This window comes from Fundulus heteroclitus, unplaced genomic scaffold (genome assembly GCF_011125445.2).
Source record: "Fundulus heteroclitus isolate FHET01 unplaced genomic scaffold, MU-UCD_Fhet_4.1 scaffold_188, whole genome shotgun sequence".
NCBI classification, from domain to species: Eukaryota; Metazoa; Chordata; class Actinopteri; order Cyprinodontiformes; family Fundulidae; genus Fundulus; species Fundulus heteroclitus.
The window spans coordinates 217,422-237,731 of NW_023396600.1; the positions used below are offsets into that span (position 1 = coordinate 217,422).

Here is a 20,310-nt window from a genome sequence, read left to right on the forward strand (position 1 = left end):
AGAGCAAGCAGCTGGAACTCACGAGAAGCGCACATCAGTGAGGGCTGAACATGAACAGGGAAATAGAGTCCAGCTGGCTGAACAATTATTACTTATAACAGGACAAAGGACGAGAGTCCAGGGAGAGACTATTACCCCGTTTACACTACCCTTTTTTAACCGAGCTGAGACCAGTCCGAGCTCGGTAACGGAGATAACACTCGAGTGTAAATGGTAAGCAGACTGAACTGAACCGAGCTAGACATAACCGGACCGCACTAAATGCAGACCAGTTCCAGGTGTGGTCTTGGCCTGTTTTTTCTGTCCCGGTTATCTGATAACGAAGAGCGCATGAGCAGACCGCGTCATGCCCTTACTGTCAGCTGACTGTTCATGGTTTTTCCAGCGTGTCTGGCTGCACGTCCCGATTCACACTACATTCAGACAAATTTCAGACATTCATAAATATACTTGCTTCCTTACCATGCCACATGATTTCCAGAGATGATTCTGTTTAGCAGTGTGATGAACCTCAGCGTCTGTCATTGTTTCCTGAGTCTGTAAATCCTTATTAGATGTTTGTTTGTCTTATCCACATCCCAAAAGCCGACTCTGTCCAACCATAACTTTCTAAATGTTACAGGCACCGCCGCCGTTTTGATTTGCTTTGTCACGCCTTCAATCCCAGAGAGCAGCAGTACCGCAGATCGTCACTAGAAGGCGAGGAGCAACCAAGGAACCAGGATAGCGTGGTGTGTAAACGGTCGTCAGAATGAGTCTCGGCTTGGTAAACTGATCCAAGCTCAGACTGGTTTGACTTGGCTCGGTTTAACAAGGGTAGTGTAAATGGGGCTTATGTCATCAAATTAAAACCTTTTTCTCCACAGAAACCTTTTAATAGTAGGTAGTAAAATGTGTATTTTAGGTATGTTGTAAAATACATTCTAAAAATGTAATATATATCTATATATCTATATATATATCTATATCTATATCTATCTATATATATATATATATATATATATATATATATATATATATATATATATATATTTTTTTTTTTTAATTTTTTTTTATTTTAAATAAGCATTTCATTAACTGTTAGGTTAATGAAACGCTAGGTCCTAAATTACGCCCTTTATTCCTTTCTGTCAAATTTAGAACAGTATTCAAAAGCACAATCAAACAGTAGCAATGCCCACATGAATAATAATAAAGTTAATAATGGTATTGGCAACTATCATAATTTTATAACAATAATTGTGAGTGAATACTAATAATATGTATATATGGTATTTTAATGTGGGCTAATAAAAAATACCAAAACACACAGATAAGAAAACGGAATCACGGACAAAACTCATTTGTTTCTGATCAGGGTGACCACTGACCGAACAGAGAAGCCTGGCTGTTAACCTGGTCTGGAACAGACTAGCTGCACAGAATAAATCGCCATGGTAATATATGTGCTACTGCTTTTGTGAAACCGAGTCGAGGCCTAATTTAGTCAGGATATCAGGAAAATCCCGGTTTAATCCCCGATCTTTGTGTGACACAGCCCTCGGAAGAGAAAAGGACAGGTGTGGATGAAACAAGATGAATAGGGATGGGCATAGGCTGATATACGCACACATAGGGAGGCGGGGAGCATGGAAGAGAGCGTGTATGTCGCCATTGCCGCTTGGCAGTGCTGTTGGGAGAGAAGGAGGAAGTCCGCAAAGCCAGCTTTCAGTGGATACCATCCTAGCAGTGACAGTTTGCTAAAATGAGTACTTGTCGGTAGATAGTAATGACCTAAAAGGACTACGCCTCCAATTAAACCTGGCTTCGGAGTTTTTTCGGAGAGCCCCAGTGTGCGGAGACATCAGACAGAAAAAAAAGGATCTCTTTTTACCTTCGAATGTGGATATGCTTCCCTGTTTTCCGTGGTATATGGATCTGGGAGCCACCATGTTTATTAGGTGGGTTGGCAAATTCATCTGAACCGACTTTATGAGCTCATCCAGCACTGTCACGAAAGGCACCCGCACCATTGTGACTTGGTGAGTTAAAGTAAATCAGCGTAATAATACGATTTTCTTCAGTAAACTAGTCTAGGTTTTGTTTTGTACTCGATTAATTTCAGTCCGGACTGATGCTTACGCTAGCTCTTAGCTAGCTCACTCTGCTAGGCTAACAGTGTCGAGCTAACATTAGCCAACGAGGATGAGGAAGGTGTTTCTTTTTTCACTCCCGAATTTTTAGGGGAAATCGAGATCAATATTTCACGACCGTAGCGCAAAACTGCAGCTGTGGCAGTTTTCAAACGAGCACGAGCGCATTACCTTAACGCATTCTGTTAGTTCCACTTCAAATGACTCATTTAGGAATGCTGCCTAGCCTGATTTTTCTGTGCTCTGATGCTTTTCTCGATTAAAAATAAACAGAGTTCATTAAACCCATCCGTTTACCGTTTTAATGTTTTAGTAGAATAATTAAAACATTTTTGAAGAAATTGTGTACACTAATGTCTTAGTTAAAAGTAATAAAAATTTCGAGATAATTTATTAGTTTTTCTTTGTTGTGGGCTATAAAATGGTCTTGATTGTTTAGATGTTTATGTATTAAAATTATATTTTTACTTTTTGTCATTGCTAGAATATGTTTAAAAATATAGAATATGTTTAAAAACACACGGGAGCGACACGCTCCCGTGTGTTTTTAAAGGCTCATACCGCTGCAAATTAAGATAAGATAGAACTTTACTGATGTCACAAGAGAGATTTACTTGTGACATCGGCTCTTATAAGCAACAGAAGGTGAACAAAGGAGGAAAAGGTGCATGAGGTATATACAGTACATCCAGATATATATAGTGAATGGGGGGGGGGGGGGGGGGATCAAAATATCGCATAGTTATTGCACAGTTATTGCAGTGTACAGGTTATTGCACTGTGTATCAAATAGTTATTGCACAGTTATTATGTCAGGTTGAAGTGCAGTGGCATTGTAAAGTCTGATGCCAGCATGAATAAATGACCTGCGGTAGTTAATCGTTCCGATGCTTATCAAATGCATAATTTGAGTGTCATCCATATGCCCATACTGATTAATTTCTTTTAGTCATTTTGCTGGCAATTCTTGAGTTCCAGAGTTTGTGGAAGTAATCAGTTATACTGCGGACACTTTTTGTGTTGAAAATTGTTGTTACCATCTATTCTGTTTCTGCGTGATAAGTCGTGTCTTCTACTTCTGCTTCTTCTTGTCACTACCCGATCTGTACCGGTGTAGGTACCAGATCGACTCGGGTGGTCAGATCGACTCGGGCGCTTCCCGATGGCGTCATCATATGGCAAATCTACTCAAACAAACTACATTATGCCGCGGTCTCCATTTGTTACAAATTAATTTTATTTTGTTAATTTACGGTTATTTTCCAGTAACTTAATCGAGACATGAAAACTTTTAACTTATTTTTGGAATGCTTCTGTGGTAGTCTGACAATTTAATAGGTAATTTTGCCAGATCAAAGTTATATCTTAAGAGATATTTCCTTCCTCCAATTTTTTTTTTAAAGTTGTGAAGGGAAAATAAACCATAAACTCTTTTAATTTTTAATAAAAGTCTGCAGCCATTTTAATTTAATCACGGCATTCATCACTTTAAAATCAATAACGTTTATTCCTCCTTTTTCTACTTTTTCTACTGATATTACTATGTCGTTCTTTCTGATCACTTGTTTTTTATTATTCCAGATGAAATTGTGATGAATTTTATTAATTTTTTATTGTAGTATTTGGTATATTTAAGATATATGCTGGATAAATTAATCTGGCTATCCCTCCCGTTTTCGTTAACAATATTCTTCCAAAAATTGAGCCAACTGTCAAATATTTGTTTTTTGTTTTTTATGGTAAAATGGCTTGAATATTTGTTATATAATTTCCAGTGCGGTCCTTGTTAATCATTATAGCTAAATATTTCACCTAATTTTTATCAATTAAAGTCGGTTGATTATTTTGAATTGCTAAGACTTCACATTTTTTTCGATGTTCATCTATAATTATGCCTGAAGCTTTTGAGAAAAAAGACTCCGCTAAATTAACTTAATAAAATTGATTCGTTAAAATGCAGACCGCGGGCTCAATGTAGTTTGTTTGAGTGGCGTTGCCATAAGGTGACGTCATGGGGAGGCGCAGGGACCATTGCGAATTTCTTTGTAAAATTGTCAGTTTACAAACCGCAATCTTGATCTCGAATAAAACCTACACCCCGCTATAATTACTTTAGTAAGCCTGTACGAAAGACTGTAAACGAATCAATTCCTTGACCAACACTGTTGGAGTGCACAGTTAAAAAAAATATTCAAATGAATTTAAATTTTCACTCTGTGTGATGTGATCATTGTGCATGCTCAGAGCAGTCAAGGGGGTCCATTGAAATGTAATTTAACCATTTTTTCTGTATTCTTGTTATTCCCTTTTAAATCATACAATATTCACACAATTATAACGAAATACAAAAAGAATTACCCCACCCAAAATAAGATAAAACAAGAAAAAAGTGAGAAAAATGAAAAATTACGTTTCTGGAAGTTATTCGGTTTGCACATGCGCAAAAAACAGCGTTAGGGACTGTGCTTCCGATACAGATTGGGAAGTTATACTTCTTAATTTATGGCGGTTGCCAAACAACAAAATTGGTGCATTAACATCACCTCCTGGCATGGAGTGTGGACCAAAATGACTCTCAGGAATTAATTTCTATTGCACAGATGTTGTTTTGAGAAAAGGAAATATCTCATAAATGTTACTTTTTGAATTAATTCTAAATAAATAAACTCAATCTAATTGAACTTGAACTTCATTTAAAAAAGTTTAAAGTCTCTCTTCCTCATATTTTTTACAGTGCAACATAACACTTTCTGTTGTTTCATCTATTCCACAGTATTCACATAATAATAATAATGATAATAATAATAATAATAATAATTATTATTATTATTATTAATAATAATAATAATAATAATAATAATAATAATAATAATAATAATAAGAGCAGTGGCTCGACTCTGATTCCTCCCCGGATGACTGAGCTGACTGAGCTCCTCAGTCATCCGGGGAGGACTCAGAGCAGAGAATAGGCCCGTTCACACTACACTTTTTTAACCGAGCCGAGACCAGTCTGAGCTCGGTAACCGAGATAACTCTTGTGTGTAAATGGTCAGCAGACTGAACCGGACCGCGCTAACAGCAGACCAGTTCCCGAGCAGGTCTCGGACTGTTTTTTTTTTTTTTTTTTTATCCCGGTTATGTGCAATGACTAATGTGCAATAATCTAATTAATACACTGGGCCACAAACCGTGCAATAATCCTGATGTAGTGACTTCTGCTGCTTTCACCACCTGAACATATGTCAGTACACATGTATATATGTATGTACAAATGTATACACGAATGTATATGCACATATATACGTGTAGGTACGTATGTTTGTATATATATCACTATGTATCACTATGTATGTAAATAAGACAGCATATGCCCATCCCTATTTCTTTTGTATTTTTTGTATCCTTTTTGATCCATTGTGTATATGAAGATTCACTTTATATAACTGAATGCACCTTTCCTACTCTGCACCTTCTTGTATGAACCGATGTGGCAAGTGAATTTCTCCATTGTGAGATCAATAAAGCCTATCTTATCTTATCTCATAACGAAGAGTGCATGAGCAGACTGCGTCATCCCCTTACAGTCAGCTGACTGTCTGCGTTTTTTTCTGTCGTGTCTGGCTGCACGTCCCGATTCACACTCCATTCAGACAAATTTCAGACATTCATAATAATACTAGCTTCCTTACCGTGCCACACGATTTCCAGAGATGATTCTGCTTAGCAGTGTGATGAACCTCAGTGTCTGTTGTTTCCTGGGTCTGTAAATCCTTATTAGACGTTCGTTTGTCTTATCCACGTCCCAAAAGCCGACTCTGTCTAACCATAATATCCTGATGTTACGGGCGCCACCGGTCTCGGTCCCGCCTTCAATCCCAGAGAGCAGCAGTACCGCAGATCGCCACAAGGAGGTGGGGAGCAACCAAGGAACCGTGATAGCGTGGTGTGTAAATGGTCGTCTCGGCTTGGTTAACTGATCCAAGCTCAGACTGGTCTCGGCTCGGCTCGGTTAAAAAGGTGTAGTGTAAACGAGCCTTATGTATGTTTGAGCCCAGACATACTACAGAGAAAACTAATTTCAGCCGTTTTTATCTGGGATCTCGTTGTTTTGGTCATGACCCAAAGCTCATGACTATAGATGAGGGTGGGAACGTAGATTGACCGGTAATTTGAGAGCTTTGCCTTTTGGCTCAGCTCACTCTTTACCACAACGAACCGGTACAGCACCTTCTTGACAGCAGACACCGTACCAATCCGCCTGTCGATCTCCCGCTCCATCTTCCCCTCATTCGCGAACAAGACCAAGATACTTAAACTCCTCCGCTAGGGGCAGTACATCCTCCCCAACCCGGAGGAGGCACTCTACCTGGCTCAAGACCATGGTCTTGGATTTGGAGGCACTGATCCTCATCCCGGCCGTTTCACACTCGGCTGTGAACCGCTCCAGTGAGAGCCGTAGATCATACCCTGATGAAGCCAGTAGAACCACGTCATCCGCGAATAGCAGAGATGCAATCCTAAGGCCACCAAAACTGATCCCATCAGCACCTTGGCTGCGTCTAGAAATTCTGTCCATAAAAGTCATGAAGAGAATCGGTGACAAAGGGCACCCTTGGTGGAGTCCAACTCTCACTGGAGACGAGTCCGACTTACTGCAGTCAATGCAGACCAGACTCTGAAATCGGTCATACAGAGACCTAACAGCCCTTATTAAAGGGCCCAGTACTCTATACTCCCAGAGTACCCCCCACAGGATTCCCCGAGGGACACAGTTGAATGCCTTCTCCAGATCCACAAAACACATGTAGGCTGGTTGGGCAAACTCCCATGCACCCTCCAGGATCCTGCTGAGGGTGTAGAGCTGATCCACGGCCAGGACAAAAACCACACTGCTCCCCCTGAATCCAAGATTGGACTATCCGACGCACCCTCCTTGCCAGAACCCTGGAATAGACCTTACCATGGAGGCTTAAGAGTGTGATTCCTCTGTAGTTGGAACACACCCTCCGGTCCCCCTTTTTAAATTGGGAGACCACCACCCCAGTCTGCCAATCCAGGGGAACTGCCCCCAATGTCCACTCAATGTTGCAGAGCCGCGTTAACCAACACAGCCCCACAACATCCAGAGCCTTAAGGTTCTCAGGGCAAATCTCATCCACCCCCGGGGCCTTGTCACTGAGGAGCTTTTTAACCACCTCGGTGACCTCGGCACTAGAGATGGGAAAACCCGACCCGGAGTCCCCAGGCTCTGCTTCCTCAATGGAAGACGTGTTGGTGGGATTGAGGAGGTCTTCGAAGTATTCCCCCCACCGACATACGATGTCTCGAGTCGAGGTCAGCAGCACACCACCCCCACTATAAACAGTGTTGGTACTGCACTACTTCCCCCTCCTGAGACGCCGCATAGTGGACCAGAATCGCTTCGAAGCCATACGCGAGTCTTTTTCCAGGGTCATTGGGACACTTAAACCCCTCAAACACGATAAGGTGGGACCCCGGGGAAGGGAATAATAATAGTAATAATACATCATCAACATATAGCGAGATTTTGTGTACTTCCTTGTTATTACTATTCCTTTAATATTAGCGTTATCTCTAATAATTTGGGGCTAAAGGTTCAATATTGATTAGTCCTCAACGTGGCTGACCCGGGTTTGATTTCGGCCTGAGATCCTTTGCCACATCTCTTCCCCCACTTTTTCGAACCCTCTTTCCTCTCAGTCTACTGTATGAAAAACAAGCCACTAGTGCTGTTAAAAACCCAGAAAAACAGTTAAAAAAAAAAGGTCAACTTTGAGGCCTGGCCCACCCCTTCAACATGCACGAATACTAATACATACTCAATGCATGCCTGGACTGCATACTGACCAAATTTGACGCTGATAGCTCAAAATCGCTAGGAGGTGTTAAAGTTTGAAAATGAAAAATTGCCTAAAATGACTAACCGTAACCCAAAATGGCTGACTTCCTGTTGGCTTTAGGGGATACCTGCAAGAGACTTTTTTTTTTTTTCTTGAATCGGGGAGATTTCATGTCTCGAGGACTTACCGGTTTCTCTATCTCACGTTGGTGGGTGCCGTGGAGCTGCTTGACCATATGCATTTTCAGTTTTGCTACCTACATGCCGGCTCTTGACTCGCCTGCCATTTTGCATGTCGGCACCAGGGTTTACCACGGAGCGAGGCCCAACATTGCCAGGCTTAAATTTGCTCTGGTGAGAAGTGTTTAAAATTTCGGTGAAATACGATGTTCCTGTTGGAAGCTGTGGTCACTTACTGTTTGGTGATGAAAGATTGATAAAGACATAATGTGTTTTTAAATTTTAACCTTAAGCGGTGTACATTTTGTGAATGATCTTTTTACTTGGTTTAGCAGTGGGCTGAAATTCTCTTTCAAATTCTCTTTGAACACACCCTCCGGTCCCCCTTTTTAAATAGGGGCACCACCACCCCAGTCTGCCAATCCAGGGGAACTGCCCCTGATGTCCACTCAATGTTGCAATCGCGTTACCCAACACAGCCCCACAACATCCAGAGCCTTAAGGTTCTCAGGGCGAATCTCATCCACCCCCGGGGCCTTGTCACTGAGGAGATTTTTAACCACCTTGGTGACCTCAGCACCAGAGATGGGAGAACCCGACCCGGAGTCCCCAGGCTTTTTTTCTTTTTGTGTCACTGTGATACCCAGATATGTAAATGTTTGTCTTTCAATTCTAAAATTGGTAAAATCTGACATATTTGCTTTACTACTTAGAGGAAAAAGTCATTTTTGGAAAGGTTCAACTTATACCCGGAAAGACTAAATTGGCTAAAGAGATTGAGGACAAAAGGCAGTGATATTGAGGGCTTGGAGATAAAGAGTAAAAGATCTTCGCCATAAAGGGATACCTTATGTTCCATGTAATTTCTCCAAATGGCAGATATCTCCTTACTGGTACGCAATGCGATAGTGATGGACTCTATTACTAGATCAAAAAGCAGGGGGCTAAGAGGACAGCTATTTTTGTACACAATTACTTAGCTCTTAGTTTTAAAAGCCCTGCACTGTCATCATTACATGCAAGTAGTCTGACTTATGAACGTATGCTCAGCAGTAATTCTTAATAGAAAACATCCAAGTTCTTTTTTTCCTTTCAATGTCTGGTAATTGAAAGTTGTCTGTAACATAATTTGTCATCCTACTCATTTCATGGATATTTCTACTCATTACTATGTGTCAAGGCTCAAATTATTTCATTCAAGAAGAATTATACTCAAGGATCTTTAGGTGGGACCCTTTTTTTCAACCTTTGCTAAACCCGTTATAAATATTTTAAGCGTGTGTTTTTTAATGACCAAAACAGTAAACTTTTTAATACATGTTTTTATTAAGAGGTAATGCACATTACAATAGAAATGTATATCCATTTTACATTGGGTATTACTTCCTCTCTGTATAATAATTAACATGTACATATTGACACCATAAAGATATTGTACATCTCGAAGAATTAATGTGGCACAGAGGTTAGGGAGATTGTCTTGCAATTGGCGGGTTGCCGGTTCGATCCCCTGCTCTGGCTGTCTCTGTTGTTGTGTCCTTGGGCAAGACACTTCACCCACATTGCCTGCTGGCGGTGGTCATAGGGCCCGGTGGCGCCGGTGCATGGCAGCCTCGCCTCCGTCAGCCTGCCCCAGGGCAGCTGTAGCTACTAACATAGCTCACCACCGTCAGGGTGTGAATGGGTGAATGACTGAACTGAAGTGTGAAGCACTTTGGAAGTCGTCAAGACTAGTTAAAGCGCTATACAAGTACAAGCCATTTACCATTTAAGAACAAGGCATACAGTCAACCTCCTAGAGTGTTTTTCTTAATTTGGTGGCACGAACAGTACACCACGCAATTCAAAGAAAATAATAAATCAAAATAATATATATCGTAGTAACAACTAAATAACTGAAAATCCTATTAAGCAATAATTAAGTATAAATATAGCCCACAAAAAAGGGAGGGGTTAATCAGGAATAAGGCACTGAAAAGAATGTAAGAAAGGGAAGCGATTTGTTATAAAATTGATCAGAATTATCTTTCACAAAATATTTGATCTTTTCCAGCTTCAGAAAAGACATGGCGTGATTGAGCCACAGGGTGCTAGAAGGAGCTTTAGTCAACTTCCAGTGCAAAAGAAGGCGGCGTCTTGCCAGTAATGAAGTAAATGCTAAAATATCTAATTGGTTAGAGGTAAACCGGTTATGGTCCTCTGGGAGCCCAAATATGGCAATGTGGGGGGAGACTTTTATGACCACAGAAAGTATTTTTGACATGGTATCAAAGTAATTCAACCAGAAGCAAGAGAGTAGTGGACAAGAATTGAACATATTGGATGTACACCTGGTCTGACGTTCTGTTAACTGTGACATCATCCAGAGAAGACAGATCACCGGCTATTGCCATCTAATGTAAAACAGATTACTGGATCAATATGTGCTTCTGTGCTTTTTTGTCTGTCTTGTTGTGTCTCTGCTCTGTCTTCTGTAACCCCCAGTCGGTCGAGGCAGATGACGTTCATATTGAGCCTGGTTCTGCTGGAGGTTTTTCCTTCCCGCTAATGGGTGGTTTTTCTTTCCACTGTCACTTCATGCTTGCTCAGTATAAGGGATTGCAGCAAAGCCATGGACAATGCAGACGACTCTCCCTGTAGCTCTACGCTTCCCCAGGAGTGAATGCTGCTTGTCAGACTTTGAGGCAATCAACTGGTTCCCTTATATAGGAAAGTTTTTACCAATCTGTATAATATGATTGATTTGACTTTGTAAAGTGCCTCGAGATGACATGTTTCATGAATTGGCGCTATATAAATAAAATTTAATTAAATTAATAAATTGGAGGATGAGGCATAGCATTTGTCACATTTGTCTGCGGTACTGGGATACATTTTTGACAGTCTTTAGAAAAATGGGGTCTAAACAGTTCTTTAAACTGTATAAGTGTCAGACGGGCACAAAATGAACTTGTATGAATTGTCTTAAGAGCAGCGTCCCACCATTCATCTTCCAAGTTTTAAGTCCAGTTGTTCGTCCCAGGCCTCCCTTACTTTAGTAATTGGTGAGCAGTCAAAAGACAGAAGTTCATTAGAAACTTTAGAGATAAGTGATTTTTAAAGTGGGTCATGGTTTAACAGCTCCTCCCACTGTTGAGGAGGGGAAAAGAGGAAACAAAATTTTAGCACTGTGTCTAATTTGAAAGTATCAGAAAACATGAGGGTGGGAGATGAAATTCTCCTGAGAGATCTGTAAAGCTCTGAAAAGTACCATTGTAAAATCACTATGCCATGCTAGAAAAGTTGGATCTGTAAATGGAGGTCAAAATAAATTATTCTTTAGTATAGGAGTTAAAGTAGATGCTGACTTAAATTTGAAGTGCCTCCTAAACTGATACCAAATTTTAAGTGTGGAATGAACCACTTGATTATTTGTAAAGCCAGAGAGGTTGGATGGGATAGAGGAAATAAGTAGGGCAGAGGAGGATGATAAAGCACATGACTGTGCCTCCAAGTTGCACCATGGCAGATTCATAAATTTAAACCAGAATGCAATTTTTTTAATGTATACCTCCGAATGATATAATTGGAAATTTGGAAGTGTCAATCCACAATTGAATTTACATCTCTGAAGTGTGGATTTGCAGATCCTGGGAGCCTTTCCACACTATAAGAAGTCAGAGATAGTTTGATCAATTGTTTTAAAAACCTGCTTTGGCAGGAAAAGTGGGAGACAATGAAACTGAAACTGAAATTTGGGCAGGCTGTTCATTTTAACTGCATTTATTCTTCCTATTAACGAGAGTGGTAAACTTCTCCATCTTTGTAGGTCTATTTTATTTTTAGACATTAAAGGGGAGAAATTAGCGGAAAAAATATAATTAAACGTTCTGGTAATGTTGATCCCGAGATACCTAAAGCCAGTCAGGTTTAAATTAAAAGGGACATGTGACTGTGTGCAGTGTTTCCCGCAGGAATTTGCTTAGGCGAGTTGGTGAGTTGTCGGTCGGAACCAGCTTTGCGCGGATTACTGCCGGGGGTGTTCGGGGGCACACAATCAGTGTCCGAAATTAACTTCCTGATTCACCGGCCAAATTGGCTGGTAGATGTAAAAATCAACCGGCCAGGCATATTTTTTACCGGCCAAAATATTAATCCTCACCAGACCTCTCAATTTTTACCAAAAATTAAGAGTGAGATTATGTTAATTTGGTGGTGGTGGTGGTGGGGGGAGGGGGGGCGTGGTTGGGGGCGTGGCTGACTGGACCCTGGAAGAGAAATCTTTGTTTCCTACCTTTTAATAGGAAAATATTAAGTTTATTATAAAAGGCACAACATGAATTATCAGATTCACATCCAGGCAATAAGAAAAACTACAGATTATCATTATTCTATCCATGTTGGTCTCATTAGTGAATGAGGCAGAGTTTCATCAAGCCTATACCGTCCAACATTTTTCCCTCAGCTGCCACACTTGAAGCACGCAGGGGTTCGCGCTGCGTCTTTACGCTGATCCAGCTGCTGGATAAACAGTGGGGAAAATGCATAAATGAAGACTGTAAAGGGCTCCTTTAGAGGGGAGAGAAGGAAAAATGGGTCTGAGCTAAAGCCCCTGATGTTACAAGTTCCTTAAAATAACCCTTAAAAGTGTGCACCTAAATTATATGCAACATAAATTTGCGCACCTGAATTCAAGCGCAAGGAACCACGCCCACTGAAGCACTGCTGGTTCTGTGTTGTCCTTCATGTTTTGAAGGCTGGCCGCTGATAAAAGCACCTGGCTCCGAGAGGGCGGGGGGGGGGGCAGTTAGAGTGGTGAAGCACAGAAACACAGCGCACGTAGTTTTAAAAAAAAGCAGAATAAATAAGAACAAAACTTATAAACAGACTAATTGGTGTTTTAGAATGCATCTGGTTAGCAGAACTGTTTTCTGATCCAGTGTGTAGCCATAACTGGTTCTGAATAAAGGCTTCATCTGGGAGCCGCTCTCCCCCCTTGCCTCCTGCTCCGCAGAAGGCGGAGTTTAGGACAGAGCTGTGAACGGGTCATCCGCAGCCCAGATGGGTTTTGTAATTTATTTGGTACAAACATTTTGGTACAAACTTTTGTCCTGAAACAAGAGAGGGAAGCGCGCTGGTGCATCACCTCAAGCATGGACTCTGCTCACCGCTACAGGGCATAATCCTGCCCAACGTGCGTTCCCTGCCCAACAAACTACACAAACTGAAAGTGATGCTGGGAAAAAACAGGGACTTCTCCTGATCTGCTGTTTTTTGTTTCACTGAGACGTGGCTGTGTGGAGAAATCCCGGACGCTGCGCTGCAGCTGGCCGGCTTCCAACTTCACAGAGCTGACCGCGACACATCTCTCCGGCAAAGCAAAGGGTGGAGGGATCTGTTTTTACATCAATAGCGGCTGGAGCAACGATGTAGCAGTGATCCAGCAGCACTGTTCTCCTGACCTGGAATCCTTCATCATAAACTGTAAGCCTTTTTATTCACCCCACGAGTTTGCTTCATTCATTCTGGTCGGTGTTTACATCGCGCCAAACGCAAACGTACAGGTCGCACCGTGCACGGTCGCAGACCAGATACTGAATGTGGAGCAGAGAAATCCAGACTCTTTAGTTATTGTCCTTGGTGACTTTAACAAAGGAAACCTCACTCACAAACTTCCTAAATATAAACAGTTTATTAAATGCCCGACCAGAGAGGAGAGCATTCTGGATCACTGCTACACCACAGTCAGAGACGCTTATCACGCCGTCCCCTGTGCTGCACTGGGCCAATCTGACCACGTCATGGTTCACCTGATTCCTGCTTACAGGCAGAAACTAAAGCTCTGCAACCTGTAGTGAGGACATCAAAGAAGTGGACCAGTGAGGCTGTGGAAGATCTTCAGGCGTATTTGGATTCTACTGACCGGGATGTTTTTAGGACTGCTACAACCAGTCTGGATGAGTTCACAGAGGCTGTGACATCATCTATCAGCTTCTGTGAGGACTGCTGTGTTCCATCACGAACCAGGGTGATTTACAATAATGACAAACCCTGGTTCACAGCCAAACTCAGAAGGCTAAGGTTGGACAAAGAAGATGCCTTCAGAAGTGGGGACAAACACAGATTCAGAGATGCAAAATACAAGTTTGAATGTCGGGCACTGAATGTGCCCGACTCCACCTGCAGGTGGATCACAAACTTCCTTTCTGACAGGAAGCAGCACGTGAAGCTGGGAAAACATGACTCTGACTGACAGCTCATCAGCACTGGTTCCCCCCAGGGCTGTGTTCTTTCTTCTCTGCTCTTCTCCCTGTAGACCAACAGCTGCACCTCCAGTCATCAGTCTGTCAAGCTCCTGAAGTTTGCGGATGACACCACTCTCATCGGACTTATCTCTGATGGTGACGAGTCCGCCTACAGGTGGGAGGCTGACCATCTCGTGACCTGGTGCAGGGAGAACAACCTGGAGCTCAACGCTGTAAAAACAATGGAGATGGTTGTGGACTTAAGCCCCAGCTACCCCCATCAACCTCTGTGACTCCAACATCGACACTGTGGAGTCTTTCCGCTTCCTGGGAACGATCATCTCCCAGGACCTAAAGTGGGAGCTGAACATCAACTCCCTCACCAAAAAAGCCCAGCAGAGGATGTACTTCCTGCGGCAGCTGAAACAATTCAACCTGCCAAGGACAATGATGGTGCAGTTCTACTCCTCCATCATTGAGTCAATCCTCACCTCCACCTGGTGCCACCGCTATGGACAAGGGCAGACTGCAGCATGTCATCAGGTCTGCAGAGAAGGTGATTGGCTGCAATCTTCCATCTCTCCAGGACTTGTACGCCTCCAGGACTCTGAGGCGTGCAGGGAAGATTGTGGCTGATCCCTCACACCCCAGTCATACACTATTTCAGACACTTCCCTCTGGCAGGAGGCTGCGGTCCATCAGGACCAAAACCTCACGCCACAAGAACAGCTTTTTCCCATCTGCTACCAGCCTTATGAACGAGGCCAAGAGCCTGTGACACTGGACACTGTCTCTCTCCCCTGTTTAGGTCTACAAGCTTCTGCGTTACATTAACGCATAGTTTACTGAGTGTATATAACTTCTGTATATATATTCATTTTATTCAATTTTATTTTTAGGGTTCCAAGCCAGCAGCGCAGGTGAACGGCTATGCCGTTCGTCTGCTCTGTGAGCAGAGGACCCTATTTTTTGTTGTCTGTTTTTAAATTATTTATTATTATTATTATTAATAATTATTCTTCTCTGCTAAAACGCATTGGGCAACCCATGCAGACTTGTAACAAACCTATTGAATCAGGTATCCAAGTACAGAATGTGCACCGCTACTCAAACCCAGAAATTCAGACCCCTCAACAACTAGGGGGCGCTATACCAAAGGACCATGCGATTTGGCCTATAACCACCAAACTACTGGTCCCACACTTAATAACTTCACCTCACTTTGTTTATTGGATGATTCTGCAAAATAAAGGGAATTGGCACACCTTTCGTTTCCCAGCTAATTTTTGCGTTACATGGCTACAAAGGTTAAACCTTTCTTGTTAAACTCCTCCTACATTTTTTGTGCAATCCGCGCAAAACCTTATAAGCGTGTCATGGACAAATACAAAAACTTAACGCGGCGCATTTTTGAATTTCGACTTTTTTGAAAAACAATGCTAAATAAAATAAGATTGTTAGCTAGCTAGCTTTAAATGTAATTGCTGATTATTCTAAAACCATAACAGATTTTAACATGTCCTTCATAACCCATACTCCAAATAAGATTTTGCACATGTGACCCGTGTTTGAGGATCGTCCATCACTAGGGGGCGCTGTGATGTCAAGAAATCTACTACGCAAGAATGGCTGATCGGATTTTTACAAAACCTTCTTCATCCCCTTCCAGTCATAGCCCTGAACTAAAGTATTAAATATGGTAATGATTGAAGCAAGTGGGCGGGGCCTATTTCAAAAAGTGTTGAAAAAAACCTTGAAAACTTCAAAAAATTACCAAAAATCTATTTTGTGGTGTACCGATCTTGGATGTGTTCCTTGAATAAGGTGTAACAATTCTCTCACTGCATGTATTGAGGTTTTTGAAAGTTACAAACTCTGATTTTTTTAAAAGTTTGTAAAATGGAGAAATCAATGTATTTTCCACAAATGTTGTTCAATTCCCAAAACAATGGCCTCTATTTGTAAAGCACATGCAGACTGTCAGGATTTGTCTTTGGATGAACCTGGACACAGCACGCACACACAGAGCTAGTTCTTAGAAGTGAGTTTATTGAACAGAACGGAGGGTTTATGACGAGAGGAACCAGAGTCTTTATGGACGGAGATGAAGGGTGCAGAAGCTGGCTGACAGGAGGAGACTCTGGAGCGGAGGACTTGAAACCGTGGAAACAGCTGCAAAACTTGAGAACGTGGAACAGCAGCGGGAACTTGAGAACGTGGAACAGATCAGGAACTTGAGAACGTGGAACAGATCAGGAACTTGAGAACGTGGAAACAGCTGCAGAACTTGAGAACGTGGATACAGCAGCAGAACTTGAGAACGTGGAACAGCAGCGGGAACTTGAGAACGTGGAACAGCTCAGGAACTTGAGAACGTGGAACAGCTCAGGAACTTGAGAACGTGGAACAGCTCAGGAACTTGAGAACGTGGAAACAGCTGCAGAACTTGAGAACGTGGAACAGCAGCTGGCACTTGAGAACGTGGAACAGCTCAGGAACTTGAGAACGTGGAAACAGCTGCAGAACTTGAGAACGTGGAGCAGCTGTGGGAACTTGAGAACGTCCGATGGAGCAGAGCTGAGCAGAGTCTTAGGGAAATGACAAGAACAAAAATCAAGTTGAAGCAATGTCTTCAGGCTGACTGCAATACAAACTGAGCTGAGACAGGAAACTGGCAGAGACTGAGCAGGAGTGAACACTACGGACCGGCGAGCAAAAACAGACTGAGGTGAGTATAAATAAGGGTGGAACCAGGTGGGAGCAGTTGGAGGTTGATTGCAGCCTGACAGGTGGAACCAATCAGGCTGCGCAGGGAAGAGATAGTGGGAGAGAGGCTCAGCATGCAGCCAACAAGCTGCATCCTGACACAGACTAAACTTAGATTTCAGTTTGGTAAAAATCCAGGCTATTTTGACCTTTTTACAAGACATTGAAATTTAAATGTGAAAGACTATAAAGTTTAATTTTTTTTTTCTCTCAAACGCTTTTTTCAATGGGCATTTAAAAAATCACATTAGTAGATAAAGCACTCTTGGACATCCCTGAATAGTTTCAGAATTTTAGAGCAAACTGTTGAATTTTAAAAAAAAATTCTTAGGTGAAATAACATATGAAAATGTGGGCATGTAGGGAATTAATTTAAAAATTCCTCTAGATGCTGGTGAAGATTCTCAGTCATCCAGGTCATGGTCATTCCAAAAAAAGGTAAAAAACAAAGCAACTGGACTTGTTTTCCGTAGTTGAAGACGTTTCGCTTCCTCTCCCGGAAGCTTTCTCAATGCGGTACCGCGCGCGAGCTATTTTTAGAAACACAACGTCACGATGACGTCACATCACGTGGTACGCAGTGGGGCAAACTCCGGAAAAGCCGCCGTTGTTTCGCTGTAAGAGACGTGCGTTAGCCTAGGTTTTACTCGGTAAATGACTGCTTTTTCCAAATCTAAGACCATGGTTTTTAAACATTGTTGCTATGGAACGTGCAACAGCGACTCGAGGTACGCTGATCGGCCGCATATGAAGGATGTTTTCTTCAAGACTGCCAAGGAGAAATGTGTACGCTTGGAACACCGGGGCGGTCGGCCTACACAACAGTTCAACCCGGAAAAAGTTACCAAATTCACCTACATATGTAGCAAGCATTTTGTTGGAGGAAAGGGCACAACCGAAGAACATCCTGACCCAATTCCAGCGACATCAAGTCAAGGTAAGAGTATTTTGGTGGCCGACATGTTAATAAAGTAGCGCCTGCTACCATGATCGCATATAGGCTATCATGGTAGCAGGCGCTAACATGATAGCCTGCTACCAGGCTTACTCAAAAACATTTCAAATGAGACAAACATTAAACATATACCCATTCCTGGACGGTGATTGCAAACAACAACAAAAAAAAACGGCCGACGCTGCCATGATCGCCGCGCAGGAAAAAAAACCCAAAGCTTACCGTTCATCAACTCGGCCAGTTTTCCAGGCTTTTTAAGTCCTCGAACCTCAAGCCATCGTTTGAGCTGAAGGTTGGTGTGTTCTTCCACAGTGCGACCAGTAAACCGTGTGCCTGGGACATCGTCTTGGGAAAGTTTAACGGCTGTAAAGTCGGTCATATCTGTTATCCGTGCGTTCTCTCCTGTATGCGTTCTCTCCTGTATGCCCTACCTAAGCGGCAAAAGGGGCGTTGCTCTTGAGACGGTGACGTCACGTGCGCGGTACCGCATTCAAAAAGTCTGGAGTAATGATGAGTAACAAGCTTTATACCATACCAAACAAAGGCCTGTAATGGCTTAGATAACATGCAAATTCAACCGAAACAGGACCACCCCATAGTAATGGGCGGTCGTAAAAACCATTAAGCCAGCGGGATGGACCGAAACTGGTCCACTCCTCTGTAACGAGGAGTCGTTAGAGTGTTATTGGCTTGGCTTAAAGGAACAATGTTTTAATCACCTGAATGAGGGTGAGAGTTAAGTTGACGATTGGCTGGAATTAAACCTATAGCTGTGTTGTAAGTTTTTGAGAGTTGGAAGCTAAGGCCTCCTCCTCTGTTTAAGGTTGGTCTTTCTCTCTTGACGTAGATGGCTTCCTTCACACCCCTTTCAAACCATCTGTCTTCTTAAGGTTGGTCTTTCTCTCTTGACGTAGATGGCTTCCTTCACACCCCTTTCAAACCATCTGTCTTCTTAAGACAGATGGTTGGTACCCTAACTGGGCTTTTGTCAAATCAGCAAGAAAATCCAAAAGACCCGCTGCAGAACATAATGGTGAGAAGAATAAACGCAAAAACATCGTCATCCCATATGTTGCTGGAGTCTCTGAAAAACTCGAGGATTTTCTCCAAACATAAAATCCCAGTACATTTCAAACCAAACAGGACCCTCAGACAGAGGCTGGTGCATCCCAAGGACAAAACCCCCAAACCTAAGATGAGCGGAGTGGTGTATGCAGTTCAGTGCAGTGAGGAATGTTCTGATCTTTATATTGGAGAAACCAAACAACCTCTCCACAGACGCATGGCTCAACACAGGAGAGCTACCTCCTCAGGTCAAGACTCTGCTGTCCACTTACACCTAAAGGACAAAGGACACTCTTTTGAGGACCAAAATGTTCACATTTTGGACAAAGAAGACAGACGTTTCTGAAAGTGAAATCGCTTATTTGGGCTCTAAAATTAGTGACGAAACAGCGGTTATTAAGAGACCTGTTTTCACTAGACACTTTGTATCCAGCTGAAATATCCCTCCGCCATAGGAGCCGACGGTAGTAAGTTATTGGTGATAACTGCTGAAAGTAGATTACTTGGTGCAGATCACCATTTTGAGCAGACATTGGTTCTGAAGATGAGTTTTTAACATGTTGATAACATTGCAGAAACCTAACCCATAAACCGTACTTTAATGCTTATTAATTTGTTTTCTCTGTATTTGACAACTAAGGCTGAATTACGTTGCCAAACGAAGGACCTGGAGTTACTAAACAGTTGCTAAACAGTCTCTTTCAGGGTACTAAGCTCCTGCCCAATTGCAAGCAAAGTGTAAGACTGGAATGACCTGGAGATTTAAAACCTTTTTCCAGGCTTAAACTGTATGAATATGGATATAAACAGCAAGCAAAAATATTCAAAGAAGTTATTGTTGGTGTGAAAGCTCAGAATTAGATGTGTGTGTGTGTGAGAGAGAGAGGGAAAAAACGAACAATAAAACTTATGACATTATTGAAATGTACAATTTTTATTAATGCCTAATACTATGTCTATCTTTGTTTAAGAGGCAAAAAAATATATCGGCATGGTATTTATTTACAAATTTATTTACACATTGTGTAAACATCAGGGCATCATGATTAACTTAGTCATTTAGCCATTTAGCACTAGGATGTTTTCATTCCAATTCTCAAAAGTGCTTGAAAAATAACAAAATAAAAA

General features: G+C 42.1%; 1 protein-coding gene across 1 annotated transcript in view; it reads left to right on the forward strand.

Annotated features, from left to right (window-relative positions):
• The first annotated feature begins 1,440 nt into the window (after positions 1–1,440).
• The window catches only part of LOC105921241 (rho GTPase-activating protein 5), a 110,611-nt gene continuing 91,741 nt past the window's right edge, over positions 1,441–20,310 (forward strand). Inside the window, 1 exon segment of the mRNA XM_036129591.1 lies at positions 1,441–2,021. The gene's annotated coding sequence lies outside the window, so the exon portion shown is untranslated.